This window comes from Oryctolagus cuniculus, chromosome 6 (genome assembly GCF_051225735.1).
Source record: "Oryctolagus cuniculus isolate XC-2025 breed Fujian yellow rabbit chromosome 6, ASM5122573v1, whole genome shotgun sequence".
Taxonomy (NCBI): Eukaryota; Metazoa; Chordata; class Mammalia; order Lagomorpha; family Leporidae; genus Oryctolagus; species Oryctolagus cuniculus.
The window spans coordinates 18,906,772-18,932,711 of NC_142872.1; the positions used below are offsets into that span (position 1 = coordinate 18,906,772).

Here is a 25,940-nt window from a genome sequence, read left to right on the forward strand (position 1 = left end):
TCTTTGCCATTTTAATGACATTGTGGTATATGCCGCTTTGATTCTAATTTTATTTCCTTGATGATTGATTGATGTTAAGTACTTTTTCATGTGATTTTCAGCCATTTCTGTACTTTCCTTTATGAAATGTCTATTCAAATATTTTTTGCTGATTTTTTATTCAGTTTTTATTGCTGAATTGTAGAAATGGTTTGTGCAGTCTGGATACAAGGCCTTTATCAGATTATAGGAATTGCACATATTTTCTACCAGCCTGCAGCTGTCATTTATTTTCATAATGGTGTCTGTGGATGAACAGAAGTCTTACATTTTGGTGAGATATAAGTCTCTCTTTTCATAATAATTTTGTGAATAGCAGTTTATAGATAAAAAATCAGTACCTAACTCATCTTTTCTTCTGTAGAGTTTTGCTTTTATAGTTCGGTCTATGATACTTTTTTAAAAAGATTTATTTATTTATTTGAAAATCAGAGTTACACAGAGAGAGGAGAGGCAGAGAGAGAGGTCTTCCATCTGATGGTTCACTCCCCAATTGGCCGCAACTGCCAGAGCTGCGCCAATCTGAAGCCAGCAGCCAGGAGCTTCTTCAGGGTCTCCCATGTGGGTGCAGGGGCCCAAGGACTTGGGTCATCTTGTACTGCTTTCCCGGGCCATAGCAGAGAGCTGGATTGGAAGAGGAGCAGCCGGGACTAGAACCAGCACCCATGTGGGATGCTGGCACTTCAGGCCAGGACGTTAACCCGCTGCACCACAGTGCCAGACCCGGTCTATGATACTTTCAAAGTTAATTTTGTGTAGGATGTAAAGAGTGGTTAATTTTCTGTTTTTATAGATGCTCATTTTTAATTTATTTATGAGTATATGTAAGCAAAACAGTTGTAGTTCTGTTTGTTGACAATGCTTTCCTTTTTCCATTGAACAGCTTGGATTCCTTTATCAAAGATGAATACCAGACTGTCTTGATTGCTGTAGCCTAATGGTAAGTGTTGAAAGTAATTATTAATAGTTCTCTAACTTCTCTTTCAAAATTCTTTTGACTATTTGAGTCTGTTACATTTCATATGGGTATTTCTTTATTTGAGATGCAGACAGACAGATCTTCCATCCAATGATTCACTCCCCAAATGCTGGTCACTGGGCCAGGTTGAAACTTGGAGCTGGAGACTCAATCCAAGTCTCTCACGAGCCTGCCAGGGACCCAACTGCTTAGCCATTTTGGGCTGCCTCCCGGGTGTGCATTGGCAGAAATCTGGAATCAAGAACAGAGCATGGACTTGAAACCAGGCACTCTGGTGTAGATTGTGGGTACCCCAACCGACATATTCACTGCTAGGCCAAATAATCACCCCCATAGAAATTTTACAATCAGTAAATGAAATTCTGCAGAAAGGCCTGTTGGATTTGAAGTCAGATTCTGCAGAATTTGTAATCCAAGTTTTAAACAATAGATATCAGTACTGAACCTTGAAGTCTAAGAATTTATATACTTGGAGGAACATGCGTTTATTTAGGTTGTCATTAATTTCTATTAGATGGAACTTTTAGTGTAGAGATCATTAATGTATATTGTGATTTTTGATGCTGTTGAAAGTGATATTGTTAGTTTTATTTTCCAAATATTTATTGCATAACTTGATGGTCAGTTTTGTGTGACAATTTGGCTATTGTTATACCATCAGTTAGTAATCTAAGTGTTATGAGGCTTGATAAACATCTATTATCAGTTTACTTTAGTAAATGAGATTAGCCTTGCTGAGCTGGCTGGGCTTGATCTAATCAGTTGAGTGGCTTTAAAGGATTCCTGAGAAAGGAATCCCTCCTGGCCACTGCAGCTTCCATGCCCGCATGGGTTTTCAGCCCATCTTCCTGACTGCCTGCCCCACACAGTTTGGATTTACCTGGCCAGCCTTGAAAGTCAGGTTATATCCTACTGGTTCTGCCACTTTGACGGAACTCTGATTTTGAGACACTTTGAATACAGAAATAAAAATGGCTTTTGAACATGGATCCTGAGAAACTTAAGCTTGTTCTACCAGCTTTTTGGTGGATATTTTGATTGTTTACCTCTATAACCATACCACTTGTGGGGAAAGTTTCACTTCTTTTCAGTCTAATGATTTTTCTTTATTTTCTGTCTTTTACTATAATCAAATTAAATGTCTTCTTCATGTCAAGCAGTAATTCTTGTCTTGAAATATACCTTGCCTAATACTAATAAAGGCACTGTATATTTTTCAGATGAATTTTAATATCATATATCTTTTCCACTCTCTTTTATATGTAATTTGGGTTTTTACATGAAATATTTATTTTTCATAAATAACATGTCACTAATTCTTTTGTTTTTAAATTGTCTGTTTTTAATTGAAACAATTAATCATTTTCATTTACTGTAATTGTTGATCTGGTAAGTGTAAATTTTTAATATACTTTGAATTTTCTCTTAATTCTACCTGTGCCTTTTGTTTTATTATAATTTTTTTACCCCTTTCAGATTGAATATTTTTTAATATTTTATTTCCTTCTTCTAATAACTTACTAGTGATAGCAATTGTTCTTTGTATACTTTTTCAGTGATTGTTTTAGATATGATAATATGCACCTTTAATTTATTATAATCTATTTTAACACTCTCATTTATGGAAGACATGGAACATTACAGTCAGTTCAAGCTGCTGTAACAAAATACCACAGACTGGTCATTTATACCCTCAAAAAAGAAAAAATATTTCTCATAGTCCTGGAGGCTGGGAAGTCCAAAACCAAGGTGCCGGTAGATGTGGTGTCTGGTCATTCTCCGCTTCATGTTGCACCCTCTGCTGTAGAAAGGGCAAATGACAGATCAGGTGGAGCGGCCAGGCAGCTCTCAGAAGTCTATTTTATAAGGTTATTCCTGCTCCCAGGGGCCCAAGCTCTTCATACCACCACAATGGGGATGAAGTCTCAACTTCAGTTTTGGAAGCAAACAAGCATTCAGAAAATAGCGGGCAGTATGTGGAAAAAGTCAGTTTGCCATGGGTTCTGAGTGTGCCATGCAGTTTTGCAAACTGTGGTAGTAATGTCAGGACTGCTCTACTCTTCCCAGGCCAATGTGTTTATGGTAGTGTTCACGACGAGCAACACTGAGGAATGGAGTAAGAATTTCCCCTCAGGAGTGAATAAGCCTGAGTCAAATTGCTGTTAAAAGTATAACTCGGATATGACACAAACCCACTGCTTGCACAGCCTCTGTGTGGGCCCATTTTATTTGCTCCCAGAGGACTTTGGGGGCAAGGAAATCTCACGCAGACCAACGTGCAGTTTGCTCGCTCTCCACTGAGGAATAGAGGCTTTTTGCTTTCATCCAGCAATTTCATGTATTATACCAGTGTCCAAGAGACAGTAATAGACTAGCTTATTAGTTTGGGATGGGTTGAATTACAGATGCTTTACAGTTCCTCATCCAGGCATTTCCATTTCTTTCCTGCTGTCCTTTGTGTTCTTCTTGTCCTGTATGCTTTAATATATATGTGATAAAGTCATCAATACATCGTTTTTATTGTAACAGTAAATCATCTTTTAAAGAATTATGAAACAGGAAAACATTTTATTCACATATTTACTATTTATCCATTCCTTAGGTGATTTTGTTTTTCTCAACTTTGTGTGTTGTTGGCCTTTGATAAAAAGAGAATTTCCTAAAAGCTTTCAGGGGACATAGTGCGGAGTGGGCAGAACGTAATTAATAAATACACCTCAGTGCTCCTATACCCCATAGTCTGAATTCTTTCCTCTGCATTATACCAAGGAATTTCTGGAATCTGAGCTTTGTTTAGTGAGGACCACCATTGAGCATCTATGACTTTGTTTATTAGCACAGCAAGGAAGTAGAAACGACTTATTCCTACAACTAAAGATTAAATTCCATTTCTCTGGATATTTGCCTTTATCAAGACACAGCTGGGTGGTCAATGTCATGCACACTGGGAATCAGCAGTCTTCATAGTCATTGACTTTGAGAGCTCTGTGACGTTAGAGGTAAGCTACCATCTAAGAAAAGTTATAGGAATTGCTTCATTTTTGCCTTTGAGAGTTGGAAATTTGATAAAGATATTCCCTTCTTTTAACATATCTGGAACCTCCTAAGTAGTCACCCCATTCAGTAGGTTTTGGGTTCCTCATGCCCTTCATGAGGAGTTTGCAGTTGCCTTGCACTCAGAGGGCAGTTGAAATCAAGTAAATGATATCATTAGGTATTTGCCTTCAGCTCCAGTTTGGCCAGATTTCTGTACTGATTCTTCAAGGTCTGTTACACAGAATCTCAATTAACTATAGAATAAGCCAGGGCTGGTGCTGTGGCACAACAGGTTAACGTCCTGGCCTGAAGCTCCAGCATCCCATATGGGTACCAGTTCTAGTCCCAGTTGCTCCTCTTCCAATCCAGCTCTCTGCTATAGCCTGGGATAGCAGTAGAGGATGGCCCAAGTCCTTGGGCCCCTGCACCCATATGGGAGACCTGGAAGAAGCTCCTGGCTCCTGGCTTCGGATCGGCACAGCTCTGGCCGTTTTGGCCATCTGGGGAGTGAACCAGTAGATGAAAGACCTCTCTCTGTCTCTACCTCTCTCTGTACTCTGTCTTTCAAATAAATAAAATAAATCTTTTAAAAAAAACTATAGGATAAGGCAGGATTCAGAAGTAAATGAATATCACAAGAATAAAGGGACTCTATTAGAAGGAACTTGGATAACTCATGAATTTTATAAGGATTATAGCACAAGGTTCAAGCAACAAGTAGACTCAAGCAGGAAGTGTAGCCACCATCTTTTATCAGGGACAGCCTGTTATCAGCACTAGATATTACTGCAGCTGCCCTTGAAGATTTATTTGTGCACCTTCATACTTAACATCACCGACTTCTGCTTCCAAGTTCTGGATAGCAGTGTTCAGTGGCAGAATTTATATACTAGTCCATATCACCCCGAGGAGAAATTTTCCGTTTGTCCTACATAGTTGAATATATGGACCTGAGCGTGTACAACATTGCATACACGAACAATATTTCAGAAAAGAAGTTGATTGGATAATGAATAGTGAAAACAAGCACAAATAAATATAAATAAGCCAACAACATTCTACCATATCCTAAATTCCAAAAAATGTATTTATTTGGACTTCAGTTAGTTTGGTGAATTTTCTGGACACATCTAGTTTGTTGGCTCCGCCCACTCCCACTTTTTAAGTTGTTCCATTTCAATTGCTCTGTTTTCTGTTTGTCAATGCAAGATGAGAGTGAATGCCAATCTGATTCCAGTGCCTTTGTGAGTGAGCTGGCTTGTTCTTCCTCTCCTCCTAGAAAACATGATTTTTTTTTTTTACTCCCTGGAGTTGTGAAATTTCCTTAGGTGGCACTTCTTGCATTCATCCTGCTGAGCATTTCAGAAAGTCATTTAACCTCAGGAATGATGGTGTTCTTCAGCTTCTTGATGATGTGTTTTCCTTCCATCTTCTCCATTCCACTCTTTGGAAACTCTTAGTAGCCAAATATTATACGTTTTTGAAGTTTCACTGTTTAAGTTTATTGAATACTCTCTGCAATGGGTAAATCTCTTTTCTTTTTTTTTTTTTTTTCAGTTTGATGAGTTTATGTGTATGTGTGTCTGTGTGTGTACAATTTTTTTTTCTTTCAGTCAAGGGAAGAACAAGAACCCAGTTCTTATTCTTGATCTTCCTCTAAAAATTGTTTTTGCCTTAAGGATAGTCCCTTTCCTTCTTTAGCATTTGCTGAAAATATTTTCACTGACTCTTTCATTTCTAAATAAAAATGTATTTAAAATTCTTTATTTTCAGGTAGCAGATGTTTAACCAGGCAGTTGAGATGCCAGTGTCCCACACCGGAGCATGAGGATTCAATTGCCAGCTCTGGCTCTTGACTCCAGCTTCCTGACGATACAGACCCTGGGAGGCAGCATTGAAGGCTCAAGTAGTTGCATCCCTGGCACCCATATGAGAGACCTGGATTGCCTACAAGCTCCTGGCTTCAGCCCTGACCTAGTCCTGAGCTGTTGGCCTTTGGGAGGTGGGAATTTGCCATAGTGGATTAAACTGCCGCTTGGGACTCAAGAATCCCAAATCAGGGTGCTAGCTTGAGTCCTAGCTACTCTTGTTTCCAGTCTTGCTCCCTGTTAGTGCACCCAGGAGGTAGCAGATGATGGCCTAAGTGCTTGAGTCCCTGCCAACCAAGTAGGAGGTTTGATGGAGTTCCTGGCTTCAGCCTGGCGCAGTAGTGGTTGTTGCAGTCATGCGAGAAGTGAAGCAGTGGATGAGAGATCACTCTGTCTCTCTGCCTCAGACACTCTCCCTTACAAGTAAATAAAAACAAGTAAGTCTTATTTTTAAAGGCTGGGAAGTTTGAGATGGGGCAGCAGCCTCTGGTGAGGGCCTTTTCGCTGGAGTGAAGGACTTCTGTGAAGTCCTAGGGCAGTGCAGGACATCCCATGATGAGAGAACATCCTAGCTAAGGTCTCACCTCCTCATCACAGAAGCTGCAGTCACATTGGATGAGGACCTCTCTATTAATCTCTATTAATCTCAATTACTTCCCAAAGGTTCCGTCTCTAAATACCAAAGTCAGATTAAGTTTTCACCCTCTAAATACCTCACTATGAGAATTAAATTTCAACATGATGTTTGGCAGGACATACAGATCATAGCAGGCCGATACCAGCTTAGTAAATGGCCACATCTGGTTTCATGGGTGTCATCTTGGTACCTTTAAAAGGCTCAGCTGCACGAACAGTCCCTGATACACGTGCCCTTAGAGGGAGCAAGTGGCAGCGACTCTGTAGAAGTTGGTAGGACCTTAGAGCAGCTGGTGCTGCCACTGTGTCAAACCTGAACCAGCCCTGACCAGTAGGCAACAACTTCTCATTTCCAAAGTCAGCAAATGAATGCTCAGTTACTAAATCCAATGAGTGTGATTCTGTGTTCATTATACTCAGATTCATATAATTCCTTCTGAGTCAACCCCAACCTTAGAAATAATTGACCCCTCCCTCCTTCTTGGGAAATGTTCTGGACCTGGCCTCTGTAACGCCACATTCTCACTTTTCTCCTGCCTCGTTCCTTAGTGAATTTTGGTCTCTAATGGCTCTTTCTCCTGTGCCAGCCCTCTAAGTGGCCCTGGCAACTGACTTTCTCTGATTACATTCCCTCCCTAGGTGATATTTTTCAGATACTAATAATGCTTGATAGATGCCAGCAGCAGTGCTGGTTTTTCTTAGTCCTCTTTTTTTCCAAGTTGTCTTCCCTACCTTGCAATGAATTAGGTTATGAGTAACAGAGCTTGCAGCCAAAAGCAACTTTGAAAGCAAGAGAACACAGAAGTATTGGTGTGTATTGGTCATGGTTCTCAGCTGTGGACAATAGAATTCACTGTTCTTATCACTGCTGTTTATTAAAGAATGGGAGAAAGCACACAAGGTCATTGGAAGACTAGAGGTATGGAGGCTGTCCCTTTGAGACAAACTCTCTGAACCATCCTTCCGCATTTCTGGTTTGTCCACTGCTTCTACTGCCATCTGCAGAGCATGCTATCTCTACTGTTGCCCCCAAAGAGATGCTGCCACCCTCTGTTCCTTGTGCAGTTCTGTTCCAACTCCAACCTCTTTTCATGGGTGTGTTTGATGACAGAAATGAAGTCATGTTTCTTTACACCCTAGGCAAAGGAACTTGAGAATGGTAGCTTTGTTTCCATATTGGCAAGGTAAGATTCGTAACATAGGGAGCTCCCAGAATCTAGAGGAGTTCAGAACACGTTGGGCAGTCACAGTGGCCTAGGTTCACTCTGGAGGGGCTGAAGACATTACTTGCACAGGCTTTTCAATTCTCTGCGATTTCTCCTGGCCTTGCCCTTCTCTGTTGCTCATATTTTCTTCTGGATGGCTTTGCTAGAGGACTAGTGTTCTATCAGTGAAGTCAACAACTATTGAAAGTTCTCTTGGTGTCACACCCTGTTTGAGCAGGTGGCCTGTGCCCAATAGGGAGTCAAGAGAGACTATCCCAGGTAACTTGTTATGAAGACCAAGGACTTTTTTCCCTGAAGCGTCTACTGCAGTGCACATCCTTTTGAACAAGGTCTTTCCTGAAGCATTACCCTGGAAAGCAAGCAGAAGCAGGTGATTGACTGAAGCCCACCCTGGGCTACCGAGGCCTTGGTGAAGGGAGCTTCTCTTGTAGCACACAGGGTATTTGTGGAAGGGGTGAAAACACAAAAACAACACAGAGGGAATGAATGCTGGTTGACCCCACAGAGTAAACATCCAGTGCATTGGTTCTATCAGTCTAATTGAACCGATGAGTCAGCGAGTTTTTGCTTTTCTACCCCCATCTACCAAATGAAATTTGTCATTTAAATAAAAAGTATGCCCTTAGCAGAACCTAAAATTACCTCATTTGATAGTCAGTTGCTAACACAGTTCTGTCTTTAATTCTTTCCTTAAATTTTGAATTTATTATGAGTTTGTTTGCATTTCTTTCCACAGCTCTTATTTTCTTTATTTCTGCTCCTCTCCTTGCCTTTATCCCTCTAAAATACTCAGTTTCTTATGCAAGTGGAGTCCTCAGTTTCAAATTTCCCATCTTTAAACTCTGTTAGGCCACTTGTAGGGTCAATATGTGAAGCCAATTGCAGTAGTACATTTAAGATTCTTTGATGAGGAAGCTCTTTGTTAAATAAGATTTTCCTGTTCAAATTCTAGAATGGATCCTTGCTTACTATGAAGGGAAATTTAAGCTACTCTGTTAAAGTTTATTCATTCACAAGGAACTTGTGCTTTCGAAGTCTGCCCTTACTGAATCTATAAAGCAGGTAAAATTATTTTTCTATAAATTTTCCTTCTGTTGGTATCAATGCCTTTTTGATAACTCTTTCAGTAAGTTGATAATTTTAAAGTTTTATTGAAGGAACTTTTTTTAAAGATGTATTTGTTTGAGAGTCAGAGTTACAGAGAGAGATTGGTTTTCCATCCACTGGTTCACTTCCTAAATGATTGTAACAGCCAGGGCCAGGCCAGGCCAAAACCAGGAGCTAAGAGCTTCATCTGGGTCTCCAGTGTTGGTGCAGGGGGCCAGGCACTTGGGTCATCTTCTGTTGCTTTCCCTGGCACATTAAAACAGATAGCTGGATTGGAAGTGAAAACAGCCAGGACTTGAACCTGCACTCAAATGGGGTGTTGGGAACACAGGTGACAGTTTAACCTTCTGGGCCACAACAATGGCTCCTGAGGATTTTTAAAGTTCAATTGTGTTGTTATTTCAAATTAACAACACAGATCTGGCAGCTAGCTTTAGTGTTCACTATATTTGCTTATTTTTCATTGAAAAAAAATGGTTTTGAAATATTTTAACCTTCTTTCTTGTGATGGCTTTTTATGATGACCTTGGAACTGATATTAAAACATACTGCCTTTGATTCATGTAGGGTCACAGACTTTGTGCTTCTCTGATTTTCTTCTCTCCACCCTAATTGTTGATTTGCAGCTTCAGTTTCTTAACCCTGCATTTTGCTGGCTTTGTTCCAGATCCACCTCCCCCGCAAACTGAATTTTTTAGTTAGTCTACTCAGTGCCCTTAATACCATGGTGAATCCCATATAGTTTTATTTAGAACCAGGTTAAATCAATTATCTTACTCAATCCCAGCTCAGAAATGATATACTCCCTTTATAGTTTGTAAAATTATTTTGTATCTTCTCAGAGTATATTCCAGGTTATTAACTACTCCCATTTCATTTTTGGTAATTCCCTTGGCTTGGATTTTCTGTTGTGAAACATATCAGAATTTTCTCTAATGTTCAGTTATAATCATCATTATCAAGATTACTCACTGACATCAATTTTTATAGTCACGCTGTTACCATCCCTTCTCTGCATTTCTACATGTGTCACTTTTTCTAGAATATGCCTTCACTTTTTTCTCTAGCAAGATACAACTGAAAAAATGAGTCCACTCTACACTTCTTTTTATAGGCAGACTCCTCCACTATGTATTTTGTAACTGTCCTAAACACTTAAACACAAAATTTTCCATGGACTATAGTTTGTTCTTGCTTGTAGCTTGCCTCTCATATGTATGTTTATATAATCATACATATTTTTAATGATGGAAGAGAGCTTATTTGTTCTTTTTGACTAATGGCTTCATATGAAACATGAAAAAAAATAAGTCTCTTTTTCACAGCTGTGGATACCTTATAATATATTCTAAAGTATTCCTTAAATTGCTTTCATCTTCTCAGTGGCTTTTTTGTAGTAATTTTGAATTTAAATTTTCAATATGTTGAAAAAATAAGTAAACAAGCCCTTGGGAGTTAAAAATAGCAACACCATGAGGGATTTCCCAATGGAGTTACATAAGAAAGATTAGAGTTGAGGGTTGAAAGTCTAATAGCATGAGTAATGAAGCGAGTGTGATCTGTCTTAAATATATTTACACATTTATGAAATGTAAGCTTGGACCACGTAGAGTCCATAAATTAAATAGCAAAAGAGGAATCCAAGATGAAATCATTTTATTACATAGGAAAGCTTAATTTATCAACTTTGCAATCCCAGAAAGCTGTCTTTTTATTTTTCAGAATCCTTTTGCTTGTTTTGGTGTTTAGCCCAATGAAAGATATCTCAGGAGATCATATTTTATAAATGAATGCAAACATATGAAGCAACTTGATGGCTTGGAGCTTATATTTAAACAAGTTTGTATTACCCTGGTTTAATTATGTTATGCTTAATGTAGACAACTCATATTTCTATTCATATTTCTGGTCTCAGAAGCTCAGAAACTAGAACTGGGGAGTCACATGAATCTATAGAATCAGCTTTGCTAATTCCATACAGATGTCTCAGTGCATTCCTGTAAATTTTCAGACTGAAAAGGAAATGTTAGTTATGCCCTGCCCCTTTACAGCCCAGGGTAAAATATTTCACATATTATACATATGTTTTACTAACAGAAAAAAAAGACCAAAACTTTTAAATGGTCATTTGAGGCTTGGTATTTTACTATTAAGGGAACAAGTGTATTCAAAACTCAACACACAATTCCTTTGCAGACATCAATCCCCATATTTGAAAGCATAAAGTGTAATTTATATTTTTAAGTAGTAATTGAGGGAAACAGTCTATTGAAGAAAATTTATATCTATTTCCAACATACCAAATAATATAGTTGTCATGTGGTTATGTTTACTGTAACCGCAGGAGGAAGGATATGATTGTTCTTCATAGATACTGACAAGGGCAAAGACAGGACCAGAAGGAATTATGCAGTGACTAGGATAGTGCTCACTGCACAGCTTGGATTTTTGGCTGGTGTCTGCATTCTGCAGACCTGTACATACAAAATGGCTTAGTAGCTAATGGACCAAGAGCTGTTGGTCAGGTATTGAAGAAATCTCTAATATTGTCTGGGAGAGGCAACTGCATAGTGTGTTTGCCGACCCTTCCCTTCCTTTGGCCTTCTTTCCAACTGAACCTGAACTTGACTCTTGGGTGTTTCTCAACACAGTATGATAAGTAATCATGAACGTTCAGACAGGATGGGCACACATCGTGAAGACTTAAATGTTCTCTCTGATTTACTGGCTCTCTCACTTTCTAATGAGTAAACTGAAATTCAGAAAAGCCAAGAGACTAGTCAAAAATCATTTGTCTTGAATGCTTCAGTAGAATCTGAATCTCTGAATTTAGTCCCGACAACTTACATGACAATAGCAGTAACCCTTTAAATTTCCCTAATGATCATTCATCAGTCAACTAATCTCCAAATGTACCAGAAACCTGGCATGCTCTGGTAAAACACCTACTCTGGGGGATAACATCAACCTGCACTGGAACCCTGAATTCAGATCCATGAACTTGGAAACTGCTATCAGAAAACAGATTCATTTTTAAAGAGTGTAGTGGCAGACAGGACAGATGGCTCTGAGTGATGGCTAAAATATTTCGGGGATGTGTAGGTGGCAAGTCTTGGAAGAGGAGGGATGACAGACAGTTTACAGGTTCTGGTATCAGGGCTTGCATAATGGGCTGTGTGCCCTAGTGTCTAAAGATAATTTAGCAGAGACTGGCAGATTTGCTTGCCTCAGTTGTCTAGGCTGTTCGACTGCTTGTTCTTATAAATCAGGGGTTGGCTCTTCACATATGCTTACATTGGAGAAATACTGACAGCAAGCCTTGTAACAAGGTGTTGGGTAACACAGTTAACTCCTCCTCCCCGGTTTTCAGAAGTTGGAGTGAGCTAGAGTAGGTTAGTGTGGGGGTGACTGGTGACTAAGCATTGTTTGTAAACCCTAGTCAGCTGTCATCCTGGGTGTATGACATTGCAGCCTAAAACTGAACTCCTTTGAGTACGATGATGGTGCCGACTTGCAACTGGTTGGCTCCTCACAGCCAGTACAAGAATCACACCCTGGCTTGGTGTTCCTGAATACTTGTTATTTAAAAGGAGCTACATCCAAAAGAATAAGCATGGATAGGCTATATTAACAATCAAACGGAAGCCTGCTTTGGACTTTGGGAGTTTGACCTGTCCTATCATTTATCTTGGTTATGGCAAGAAGTTAGGGGGAGTGAAAGCATTTGTAGACAGACCGCAGTGATCATTTTACATTTGCCATCTTTCTACACTCAGAGGCGGCAGAGATCTGGAGGCAAAGTGCTCCCTTGATGCTGTGTTTGGTGTGAATTGGGAGCATCAAGGAGATGCTGGAGTGTCAGGTAAAAGAAGTGCAAATCTAACAGTGAACCTGCCTTCAAACCCTGCTTTCCTCTACCCCTTGAATCCAAATGTTGTCATCTGTGCCTATATGAAGGTAAACATTCCCAAGTTTTATATTTCTAAAGCCTTTGGTGAACCTGATCAGGCAGGGCCAGAGGATAGAATAAACAGATTCAAAAATACTGCACACTCCACCCTATAAGAGTACAGGGTGATTGGTGGGTGATTAGACCAATAGTTGGGGAGATTCTAGGTACCACAAGAAAGCATTCCAGTCTGCTTAACCAGACAGACACTGGTAAAATTATTGAATCTTCCCAGTACAGAATTTGTGGAAGAGACAGTGGTTTTCTATTAAGCTAATAGCCACATTTTATTTTACTGAGCCTTCTAGATGAGCTTTTGGTTGTGTAAATTGGGGTTAGCATGTGTAGTACTCTCTGAGCAATGGGATGTGGGAGAGGGTGATTGATACACAGAGGTGTGACAAGTACCTTGGATTTAGAGCTTTGGGGGTAGTGGGGATGTTGTATCAGTTGGAGATTCTGGCAGGAAACAGATGGCATATTCAAATTAGGTAATTAGAAGCTAATTTAGGGACCAGCATTTTGGCATAGTGGGTGGAGCCTACCAATGTGCCTGGGAAGGCAATGGAAGATGGCCCAAGTCCTTGGACCCCCCCTATACCCTCGTGGGAGACCCAGAAGCTACTGGCTCTTGACTTTGGCCTGGTCCAGCCTGGGTCATTTGCAGCCATTTGGGAAGTAAACCAGTGGATGGAAGTTCTCTATCTCTCTTATCTCCCTCTCTCCATGACTCTGCCTTTCAAATAAATAAGTAAATGTAAAAAAAAGGGGGGGTAGGCAGTATTTAGAGAAATCATAAGCGATAGGAAAGAGTTCCTGCATCATTACTATTACTAGACCTTAAAGGAAGGATTTGTTATCAAAACGTGCAGGCAGCAAGTCCTGTGATGAAAGGGCTTTTTCAAAGGGGTGAAACTCCCAAAGAGAGAATGGGCAAGGGCAAGGTGAAGAAGGGTGGAGATATACAGGATCTGAGAGGGAAGGCAGCACTGATCTTCAAAAAATATGTTTAGAAGGCTTTGCTATATGATGTGGGATGTAAACCACTAGTTTATCTCGTCATGAAAATGTCATCAGTGCTTCTTGGAATTAAATGCATCTGTGTGTGTGCACTTGCTGAAGGGTTTTATGAAGTTAACTTTAAGGCAGGTCCCACATGGGTTCAGCCACAAAAAAATTCAGTTGGATTTAGTGACCAGTTTTTGAGACATATTTCAATAACAGTGTTTCTTTTCAAGTAATAAGCAGGAATTCTCCCTTTTGATTTATTTTTAAAGAAGCTCTCTTCCTCTCACTAGTAAAATTAAGGCAGATTATTAAGTTGTGGCTCATGGACTGTAGGGGTTCTTGGTTTCCTAACTGGGAAGCTTTCACAGCTGGGTCTCAGAACCTAAGGTGGTGCATCGCACAGAGTGGACTGAGCTCAACTAATGTGTGAATGAATGGATTGAAAAGCTGTAGACTCAAGCCACTGCCTGCCTCTGACAAGATAAATCGTGGGAATAATGTACCCCTTTCCAGAAGCACAAGGCCTCCTTCTTTTTTCTGTCCTGTTTTTGTGTTACTTATTGCACCTCATGAGATAGGGGAGTTGAGTAGCATGGCCACCACAACTCCAGGCAGAAGCAGACAGGAGAAATTCTAGATCTGCAGAAGTTCATGGAAATGTGTTTCACAATGAGGAAGGCTGCCTGGTTCCCCTTCTGAGCTCTCTAAGGAACTCACCCATTCTCGTGCAGAAAAACAGCACCCTGGCAAATCCACAGTGTGAGTTTGAGGAGCTTCTTCATTGTTCTCCAGATGGACATCAAAGGAGGAAGCCTCGTGAAGAGCTTGCTATGGAGTCATTACATCTCACTCTGCCTGCATCCTTACACTGCATTCTGATAAGTCTACAACACAGAGAGTATCTCTGAATGTAGTGACAGTTTCTCTTTATTTAGAACTCTTTCCAGTGATGCTCCCTTTCCTTAACAGCCACTGCTTGTCTGGGAAGCACAATGGATCTTTGAACATGCTTTGGCAACAACTTTTCCATTATTCCTGGGTTTCTTCCGCCGTTGCTTTTACATCATCAATACAGATGTCTCTGTATCTTTGCCAATTTATTTGATGGTGTGTTTAAAACTGATCTAAACACTTAAGAATCCATTCTTCTGTTGTCTTTGTGTCAAATGCTTTATGAAGCAATAAATCAACCTAGACAAACTTGTTATACACTCTGCAAACATCTTTACTCTTTCCCCGTGAACCATGAATATTTCTTATATCTTTGCCTAAGGACTAATTTTTCAAGTATGTTCAGAGTATGTTCCTGGGACCAACATGCCAAATGATGTTACTGATTGTAATTCTGCAGGTTTATTCATCCCTTGTGCTTACTGCTTCATTAGCTAATAGTGGTAAGTTCATATCTAACAACATATTATTCTTTTTTGTGTGTGCAATGTTGTAACTTATTTTTATGGATCTTTTGAACTTATTAATGTTAGAGCAAGGTTGGTAATTCAAAATTTCATTTATACCAACAGTTTTTAGTCTTGTTGTTCCACTTACATCACCTTTCTCTAGTATACCTGCTTGGATCCGCCTGGGAGAGCTCTTTTTTTTTTAATGTATTTTATTTGAAGGGCAGAGTTACAGAGAGGCAGAGAGGTGGGGGGAGAGAGAGAGAGAGAGAGGGAGAGAGAGAGAGAGAATCTTCCATTTGCTGGTTCACTCCCAAGATGGCCGCAGTGGCCGGAGCTATGCTGATCCAAAGCCAGGAGCCAGGAGCTTCTTCTGGATCTCCCACAATGGGTGCAGGGGCCCAAGGACTTGGGTCATCTTTTGCTGCTTCTGGGAGAGTCTTATTCCAGAAATGTTATCTATATTTTTATTTCAACAATTTTTCCTACCCACTCAGCCTAAAGATGCAACACCACTTCCAGCTCCTTTTGACAGAGGGGTTCAAAGCTTTAGGTTCCCCCCATCATCTGTATAATCCTATGCCACCTTAAAAAAATAGAAAATAATCCTCCTGAGGTGACTGAGCCACTAGGTCATTTGCCTCAAAGTAACCAGCTTGGCTTTGAAAAAATACATAAAGATTGGCCATTTCAGCTCTGAGATGTAAAACGCTTGGAAGCTCTCACTGCAGTCCTTACAAGGAGAAAAGTACTGAAGAGACAGGAAACCAGTGACTTTCCTTGGACCTCTGAACCCATTGAGGTTACTGGAACAGCGGTCACTGGGACATATGGAGAGACAAGGTGCTAGAGGACATCACAGCCCGGTGCAGCCACCTGGAACAGAAGCTGCTGGAGTCACAGATCGAACAATGGAGGGGTGATTGTGATGAATCGGTGGAGGCTGGGTGGTGACTAGTTTGAGAGAGAAACTCATGGGACCCCAGTCTTAGGGGGTCTTCATGCTTTCGTGATTTCTACCTCCAGGAGCCTCGCCAAGTTCAACAAAAGCCCTCTCCCATTGGTGGCAAGAGGGGAACAACAACCCCATGAAATATGCTCAGCGTCCTCTACAGCAGAGGCCTGCTGTGCACGGAAAAGAGCTTCACCAGAGCTGCATCGACCTGAGGAGGAAGTAGGCTACCCCACCTCCCTTTAGCCCTTCCACCTTTCCTTGGGGAAGGAAAGAAAAGTCTAACAAATGCTTGTGAAGGTCACAGCTCGAGAACATGTGGCCACATAAAGAATGAGTTGTAATCATAACATTACAGAACACTTCCCCTTCCCACACCTGATGATGACGTTAATGGGGCTCCAGAGCCTCAAAATACATGAGGCAAAACCTGATAGAACTGCAGAGGAAAGCAGAGAAATCCGTTCTTGCAGCTGGAGGCTTCGGTACTTCCTTTCTTTCCAATAGCCAGAAAATCAGTAAAGATATATTTGAACTATAGAGCTCCTTCAATCAACTGTGTAGCTCCATCAGTCAGTCTGTTTTCTGTGGCTATAACAAAGTACCCAAGGCTGATTGCTTTAATTAAATGAGGATAATTCAGCTCACAATTTTAGAAGCTGAAAATCCAAGATCAAATGGCTCCCATCAGTTCAGCCTCTTTTAAGAGCCCCCTCAGCTATGTTATAACTTAGCTGGGAAGCAGGAGCAGATACCAGCTGTGTGTAGGAGAGGCCAACAGCATGGGGTGGGCTCACTTTATCACAGCCCCTGTCACCAAGCTAAGCAGCATTCCGTCAGGAATATGTTAATCTTTTCTGAGGGTGGCACCTCAATGACCAAAGCACCTTCCACTAGTCCTCATCTCTTAAAGGTTCTACCACCTTCAAATAGCACCCCACTGGGCAAGAAGCCACCAACACATGAACCCTTGGAAGAAAAACCATGTCCAAACCATGTAGATACTAGATCTAGCTGTTGTTTGGAGATTATATCATCCAGTAATATACTTTTTTTTCTGATCAGATTTGGAAAATTCATGTTGGAACACTGAGCAATACAGACAACATTTTGGACCATCAAATCTAGTAGAAGTCATACAAAGTTTGTTCTCAGACTGCAATGGAATTAAATTGCAAATCAATAATAGGAAGATAGCTGTAAAATCTGAGAATGTTCAGAGATTACATAGCAAAATTCTAAGTAACACATGAAGAAGTCTCAAATATTTTTAACTGAATAAAAAGCAAAAAGGAAATTGTGCTTATCAAAGTTTGTGGGACATAAAGAAAGCAACTCATTGAGTGAAATTTATAGCACTGAAAGCATACATTAGTAAAGAAAACAAAGAGTTGCCATTTATGCTTCTACTGTAGCAAACTAGAGAAAAAAATCCATGTAAAGCAAGCAAAAGAAAAGATAGAAAAATTAGAACATAAATCAATGAAATTGAAAACAGAAAATCAGTAGAGAAAATCAGTGACACCAAAATCAATAAATAAAAAGAGTAATGGATCTTGTTTTCTAATACCATTGTCATTAAAAAAGGAATCCTTACTCCTGGGAGAAAGAGCTGTTTCTAGGACTGAGGCAGAAAACACACAAGATGAGCCTAAAGCATCATGTAGTACCAGAAAAGTAATGAAGTGCTTAAAACCAACGAACAAAACCTTTGAAAAGCAAAAATAAACTCCCACACATTGATGGAGGGTGCCAGAGGGCATAGGAGCCAACAGAATGATCTTCCAGTGCCCAAAGATGGAAATTTTGTGCAATAAAATAAAGTAATAGTGGATTCCAACCCAAAGTACAAAATAAACATCCATGAGTTCATACTATTATAAATAAATTACTGAGTAAATTAATAAATGGGAGAGAAGACGGAAATCTTCCCAGCAGGAGAATTGTCATCATTACTCCAAGCTAAAGGAGAATGAGCCCTTGTTCCTTAAGTAAGGGCTGTGTGTAGTGACTTCCCTCAAAAAATGCAAGATGGAGAGCAGGAACAAAAGAATAACTTTACCATGGAGAAATCTGACAAACACTATAGTGGCCTCCCTCAAAAAATGCATGATGGAGAGCGGAACAAAAGAATAACTTTACCATGGAGAAATCTGACAAACACTATTTCAATCAGATGATCGAGGCCAACATTAATAGTAGTAAATCATGGTGGTCCTGTGTAGCCTTAACATGCTGTGATGTAAATGATGGTTTACTTATGTGATCTTGCTCCCAAAAATCTGTAGCCAATCCAGTTTATGAGAATAACATTTTAAAAATTTGTAGAGGTTCATCCTACAATATGCCTGATGAGTATTCCTCAAAACTATCAGTCATCAAAAAAAGTCAAGTCCAAGAAATGGTCACAGAGGAGAGGAGGCTAAGGAGAGCCAACAACTGAATGTAATTTGATATCTGGATGGGATCCTGAAACAGGAAAAGGACTCTAGGTAAGGGGCTGGCGCTGTGGCATAATGGGCTAAGCCTCTGCCTTTGGCGCCAAAATCCCATATGGGCTTCAGTTTGAGTTCCAGCTGCTCCCCTTCTGATCCAGCTCTCTGCCATCTGGGGAGTGAACCAGTGGATGGAAGACCTTTCTCTCTGTCTTTCTCTTTCTCTGTATGTAACTCTATCTCAAATAAATAAATAAAATCTTTTTAAAAAAAGGATGTTAGGTAAAAAGAAACCTGAATGAGCTATGGACTTTACTTGATCTAATGCATCCATATTGGTCAATAGAATCATAATAATGTAAGATAATTAATTAGAAGAACTGTGTGTTGATGATTACAGGAAGTGTGTGGGGGAGGAATATTTGGAAACTTTTATGGTTTACTAATTTTTGTTTGTAAATATAAAACTATTGTTTAAAAAGTTTATTAAAATTAGTATATGGGATCATCCATTTTGTATATTGTTAACTAAATTCTGCCTGTTTGCCTATCATAAATTAACATTTCACAATGTCATCAAAATTAATTAACACTTATTATGCATCTATTTAGCTTAAGCATAAGTTGAAATGTGTATTGATAATGTTTTCACATCACAACATTCCCTCCCAACATATATCTTCCAGCTGGCTGGGGTCTTTTATCTGGTTGCAACCGACAGAAATGCACTTAGTCTAGTCTAGCTATGGCAAAACTTGCTAGTATTTTTGGAAGGTTGGTGGCTTCAACCTTGAATAAATCTAGGAGCTGTTCACCATTATTCTAAGGAATTAGACTCTTTCTGTCTCAGATCTCTGCTGTCTGCTATCTTGGTCTCATTTTCAGACAGGGCTTCAATGTGTGATGTCAAAGATGTCCAACACCATGTCAAGGTTTGCATGGTCTCCTGACTCTATCAACCTGGAATGAAAGAGTGTTTCTTTCCTGATAGTTCCCAAGGGGAGTTTCTATTTACTCAGCTTGGATCACTTGTTTATCTGTGAGCAGGCACCCTTTGCCCAGCATGGGTCATGTGACCTAGCCCTGGACATCTCTAACTGAACTGACGGACTGAGAGAGAAAAAGGAGGATACTTAAAGGAAAAGCGGGGAGCCTGTTACTAAGAGGAGGAATGGATGTAATATGATTTATGGTGAAGTTTTTTTGTGTGTGTACCTGACACGTTGGGCCTTATTCTTCAGGTTGGCCTCTGAGGGACTGGAGTGTGAGTGGCTAAAGGTTGGTCATGCATGTGTTCCATGCTTACCTGACCATGACTGACCTCCTGTAAAAACCCTGGGCACCAGGGCTCAGGTGAGCCTCTCTGGCTGCTGTCACACATTGTTGCTGGGTGAATTAAATCCTACCTACGAGACTCAACAGGGAAAGGATAATTGCAGACTTGTACCCAGTTTCTCCCAGATTCTGTCCTTTTTGTCTTTTCCCTTTGTTGGGTCCAAACTGTATCCTTTCCCTGTAGTAACTCATAACCCTGAATAGGGCAGTTTTATTGAGTTCTAGAAACTGAAGAGTCATTGAACCAGAGGGTGGTCTTGGGAGCTTCAATGCACCAGCAATAAAAATTTAGGATATTTTACCTGGAAATGTGAAATTCTGCCTTTTTTGAGAAATAAGATCTTATAGTCACTCCCAAGCTCTTCAGGTAACAGCAAGGACCTGATACCCCTTTGGGAAATTTCCTGTCTCCCACTGAATGTAGGCTTTGGGGGCCCTTCATCAGTGTGACTCATTTTTGAAATATCTGTGTCAAGCGATTCCAGTGTTGCATCACATGAGCCCATACTGGATTTTCTTCATTTTTTTTAAGTTTTTGCTTTTTGAAGGAATAATATCCCTCTAAGTTTTTAAGACAAAATTTAGCATTTAGAATTGTTAGAAATGAATTTAATATGGAGCATAATTGTCAAAATAAAGTTTAGCTTATATGTCAGAACATGCAGAGTGAACAAGAGAAGTCCTGTGCCTGGGGGATGTCCCCTTATGTCAGCGATAGACTTAATACAGTTGCAAGGAGAGAAGAGCAAAGTAATGATTGGCGATTGGCCCTTCCACAGTTCCTTCCTTCTTTTCTTTTTGATTGTGCTGTGTTTTCCTTTAAAGAAATAAAAAGTAATGAGACTGCTTTGTTTCAACTTTTAATCTTATTATTTTGTTTGTCACTTCATTGATAATGTTTAATATAGGTTGGTGTGTCATCTTCCTAGTCAAGTTTTTTGACTTGTACCACTGGCACCCAAAGGTATGCATATTTATGATACTACTCTTTTGCATTTTTGAGCCTCTCATAAACTGTATAATTCTGTATATATTCTTTGGGTCTTTGCTTTATTTATTTATTTATTATTTTTTTTGACAGAGTGGACAGTGAGAGAGAGACAGAGAGAAAGGTCTTCCTTTTGCCGTTGGTTCACCCTCCAATGGCTGCCGCGGCCGGCGCACCGTGCTGATCCAATGGCAGGAGCCAGGTGCTTCTCCTGGTCTCCCATGGGGTGCAGGGCCCAAGCACTTGGGCCATCCTCCACTGCCTTCCCAGGCCACAGCAGAGAGCTGGCCTGGAAGAGGGGCAACCGGGACAGAATCCGGCGCCCTGACCGGGACTAGAACCCGGTGTGCCGGCGCCGCAAGGTGGAGGATTAGCCTATTGAGCCGCGGCGCCGGCCTTTATTTTTAAACATAATGTTTCTAAGGTTTATGCATACAGTTGCAGGCAAATCTGGTTAAGTATACTTTAACAGTGGTAGTTAATTCCAGTGAATGATTACATGATACTCCAGCTCGTATCTAGTGGATTTTTCCATTGGCTGATATTTCTTTCTTGTTAGAACCAAAGCTTCCATAATAATTACTGTGTCTAAAATTTGAGTCTTGAGGGTGGGTATTTAACCTAATGGTTAAGATGCTCACATTGCACATTATAGTAACTTGGTTCAATTCCCAATTCTGGCTTCTGACTCCAGTTTCCTGATAATGCGGGACCTGGGAGATGGAATGATGGAGCAGGTGATTTGGATTTCTCCTATCCACACAGGAGATCTGGATTAAATTTGCAGCCCCTGGTTCAATCCAGCCTAGTCTTAGTTGTTGCAGGTATTTGAAGAGTGAACCAATGGGGAAGAGCTCTCTTACTCTCTGTCCATTTCTTTTTCTCTCTCTCTCCCTTTTTTCCCTCTCCTTTCCTTCCTTCCCTTTCAAATAAATGAATTCATAAAATGAAATAAAACCAAATCTGAGTACTTAGTATGTGCCAGGCATTATCCTAAGAGCTATACAAATGTTTACCACATTTTTATCCTTACACCAAACCCCAAGAGTAGGTATTATTTAATTTTTCAGATAAGAAAAAGGTTAAGGAGCCCAATTTTGAAGGACAAATATGTTAAGCAATTGTCTAAGTCACATATTTGAAAGCAGCAGAGGCAAGATTTTAAGTCCAGAGTACCTTCACTTCACAGTTTTGGGCAAATTTTTGCCCATGTGCCCACTTTTCTTGTTGGATTATAAAGTGTGAACATTTTGCTATTTTCAAGTAGCTCCTTAGAGTCACAGAACCAGCTTGTACTGTTTCAGGCACTACATGAGTAGACTCCGATCTCTCTCGCCTTGTGACAGGCAGAGTTACAGTGAGAGAGACAGAGAGAAAGGTCTTCCTTTGCCGTTGATTCACCCTCCAATGGCCACCATGGCTGGGGCATCGCGCTGATCCATAGCCAGGAGCCAGGTGCTTCTCCTGGTCTCCCATGCATGTGAAGGACCCAAGGACTTGGGCCATCCTCCACTGCACTCCTGGGCCATAGCAGAGAGCTGGTCTGGAAGAGGGGCAACTGGGACAGAATCTGGCACCCCGACCGGGACTAGAACCCGGTATGCCGGTGTGCTGGTGCCACAGGCAGAGGATTAGCCTATTGAGCCGCGGCGCTGGCCCACTCCTAACTTTTACAAAGATCTACTTCACCTTACTTAATGATTATAAGGTTAATCCTACACTAACTAAAGACTTAAACAAATAGTGTGAAGAAAAAAACACTATTCCTCAACAGAAGAGACATGGGCTGTAAACAGTCATTAAGTCTAAAAATGTACATTTCACTCCAATACATTACAATTTAGGTACTCTATTAGTTATACCAGAACAGGGAAAACATGATATCTGTCTTTTTGGGACTGGCTTATTTCATTAAGTATAGTGGTTTCCAGTGGCATCCATTTCGTTGCAAAAGACAGGATTTCATTTTTTTTACAGCTGAGTAATACTCCATAATGTGTATCTACCATAATTTCTTTATCTAGTCAACAGTTGTTGGGCATCTGGATTGATTCCATATCTTAGCTATTGTAAATTGAGCTGCAGTGAACATGAAGGTACATACAACTCTTTCATATGCTGAATTATTTTGGTTTGGGTAAATTTCCAGGAGTGGGATGGTTGGATTATATTGTAGGTCTATATTCAGATTTCTGAGGTATCTCCATACTGTCTTCCATAGTGGCCAGACCAGTTTACATTCCTACCAACAGTGGATTGGGGTACCTTTTCCCCCACATCATCATCAGCATTTGTTGTTTGTTAATTTCTGTATGAGAGCCATTCTAACTGGGGTGAGGTGAAACCTCTTTGTGGTTTTGATTTGCATTTCCATGTTACAGCTAGTGATCCTAAGCATTTTTTCATGTGTCTGTTGGCCATTTGGACTTCTTCTCTTGAAAAATGTCTGTTCAAATCCTTTGCATATTTCTTAACTGAATTGTGTGTTGTTGAGTTTCTTTAGGTTTTTATAGATTCTGGATATTAACCCTTTTTCAGTTGCATAGTTTCCAGCAGTTTCTAACATGATATCTCACCTCTCTTCCAGCCACCATCTATTATTAAGCTTTTTCTTCCTCTTTTGGAAATATAATAAAAAATCATTTTATTGCTTTGTATATATAACTTATATTCACTCAGTTCCAGCTTGATTACTTTTTATACGTATTTTTATCATTCCATTTATATATTATGAGAAAACTGTTACATATTTTAGGTAAGTATGAACACATTCCATATATTTTATGCTATTATTTTTCAGTTATGGAATTGTTTACAAGAGTAAGGTGAGATCATTACAAAAGAAGTAGATACATTGGATTCCACATAAGATCCCATTTGTAACAGCAAATGTTTAAAAAATGGCAATCTATTTTATGGGTGGTAAATATTATGTCTGTTCTTGGATTAAAATAAAATAATACAGTTCTGACCAGCTAAGCAAAAATAAATACAATCATCCCTTGGGATCCATGGTGGATTACTTCTAAGATCCTGTTTTATTAGTCATAAATAAGGTACTCCACATAAAAACAATAGATGCCCAGATTCTATTAATAGTGTACCAGCATATGCACTAACACATGTACATAAACACACACACATACATAAGCACATAGACATGCATTTTCCATTTTAATCCTTATATAAAATTTTAAAATACCTTCAGTTGACAAAATGAACCTATAACAAACAGACAAATGATCTCAGCACTATGAGTTAGGTTAACTTAATGATGCCCGTTTAATGCATTCATCTTCAAGTCTGGAATCTCTAGATGATATATAGCCCTTGTTTCTGCAGCTGGTCATAAAGCTTTACCAGCTATTTATATCTTCCCCTGACAACACTTTCCATGTGTTGTTGTTGTCATTGTTGTTTTTCTAAACACCTCTTAAGCATTGGTGGCCTTGTAGTGAACATTCACATGGGACGTAAACATTACTAAACTTGTTCTGTTCTCAGAGGGCCATTTGGGCAAACCATTAGCCAGTGCCTATGCACCAGTACAGAAACTGTAATTCGTTTATTTTTCTTTAAATAAATGGCAGGAAAATAGAGATATAACTCACACATGTGTCTGTTGGATGGACTTCTTTCTCCATTTCTTTCACAGACACTCTTGAGAAGGGCTATAATTCTTTTTTTTTTTTTAACTTTTACTTAATGAATATAAATTTCCAAAGTACAGCTTATGGATTACAATGGCTTTCCCCCCCTCATAACTTCCCTTCCACCTGCAACCCTCCCCTCTCCCACTCCCTCTCTCCTTCCATTCACATCAAGATTCATTTTCAATTATCTTTATATACAGAAGATCAATTTAGCATATATTAAGTAAAGACTTCAACAGTTTGCACTCACACAGAAACACAAAGCATAAAATACTGTTTGAGTACTAGTTATAGCATTAATTCTCAATGTACAACACATTAAGGACAGAGATCCTACATGAGGAGTAAGTGCACAGTGACTCCTGTTGTTGACTTAACAAATTGACACTCTTGTTTATGACATCAGTAATCACCCTAGGCTCTTGTCATGAGTTGCCAAGGCTATGGAAGCCTTTTGAGTTCACCGAATCTGATCATATTTAGACAAGGTCATAGTCAAAGTGGAAGTTCTTTCCTCCCTTCAGAGAAAGGTACATCCTTCTTTGATGACCCGTTCTTTCCACTGGGATCTCACTTGTAGAGATCTTTCATACAGGGTTTTTTTTTCTTTTTTCTTTTTTTGCCAGAGTGTCTTGACTTTCCATGCCTAAAATACTCTCATGGGCTTTTCAGCCGGATCCGAGTGCCTTAAGGGCTGATTCTGAGGTCAGAGTGCTGTTTAGGACATCTGCCATTCTATGGGTCTGCTGTGTATCCCACTTCCCATGTTGGATCGTTCTCTCCCTTTTTTATTCTATCAGTTAGTATTTTCAGACATTAGTCTTGTTTATGTGATCCCTTTGACTCTTAGTCCTATCATTATAATCAATTGTGAACAGAAATTGATCACTTGGACAAGTGAGATGGCATTGGTACATGCCACCTTGATGGGATTGAATTGGAACCAACTGGTCTGTTTCTAACTCTACTGTTTGGGGCAAGTCCAAGTGATCATGTCCCAAATTGTACATCTCCTCCCTCTCTTATTCCCACTCTTATAATTAACAGGGATCACTTTTGAGTTAAGTTTCAACACTTAAGAATAATTGTGTATTAATTACAGAGTTCAACCAATAGTATTAAGTAGAACAAAAAAAAATACTAAAAGGGATAAAGTATTAATTTGTTCGTCAACAGTCAGGACAAGGGCTGATCAAGTCACTGTTTCTCGTAGTGTCCATTTCACTTCAACAGGTTTCCTTTTTGGTGCTTGGTTAGTTGTCACAGATCATGGAGAACATATGATATTTGTCCCTTTGGGACTGGCTTATTTCACTCAGCATGATATGT

At 39.8% G+C, this 25,940-nt stretch overlaps 1 long non-coding RNA gene across 3 annotated transcripts in view; it reads left to right on the forward strand.

Annotated features, from left to right (window-relative positions):
* The window catches only part of LOC138850135 (uncharacterized), an 85,341-nt gene that overhangs the window by 7,215 nt on the left and 52,186 nt on the right, over window positions 1-25,940 (forward strand). For all 3 annotated transcript variants that reach the window (XR_016235343.1, XR_016235344.1, XR_016235345.1), the window contains exon 2: window positions 923-979. This is a non-coding gene — a long non-coding RNA (uncharacterized LOC138850135). The remainder of the gene's footprint in view (window positions 1-922; window positions 980-25,940) is intronic.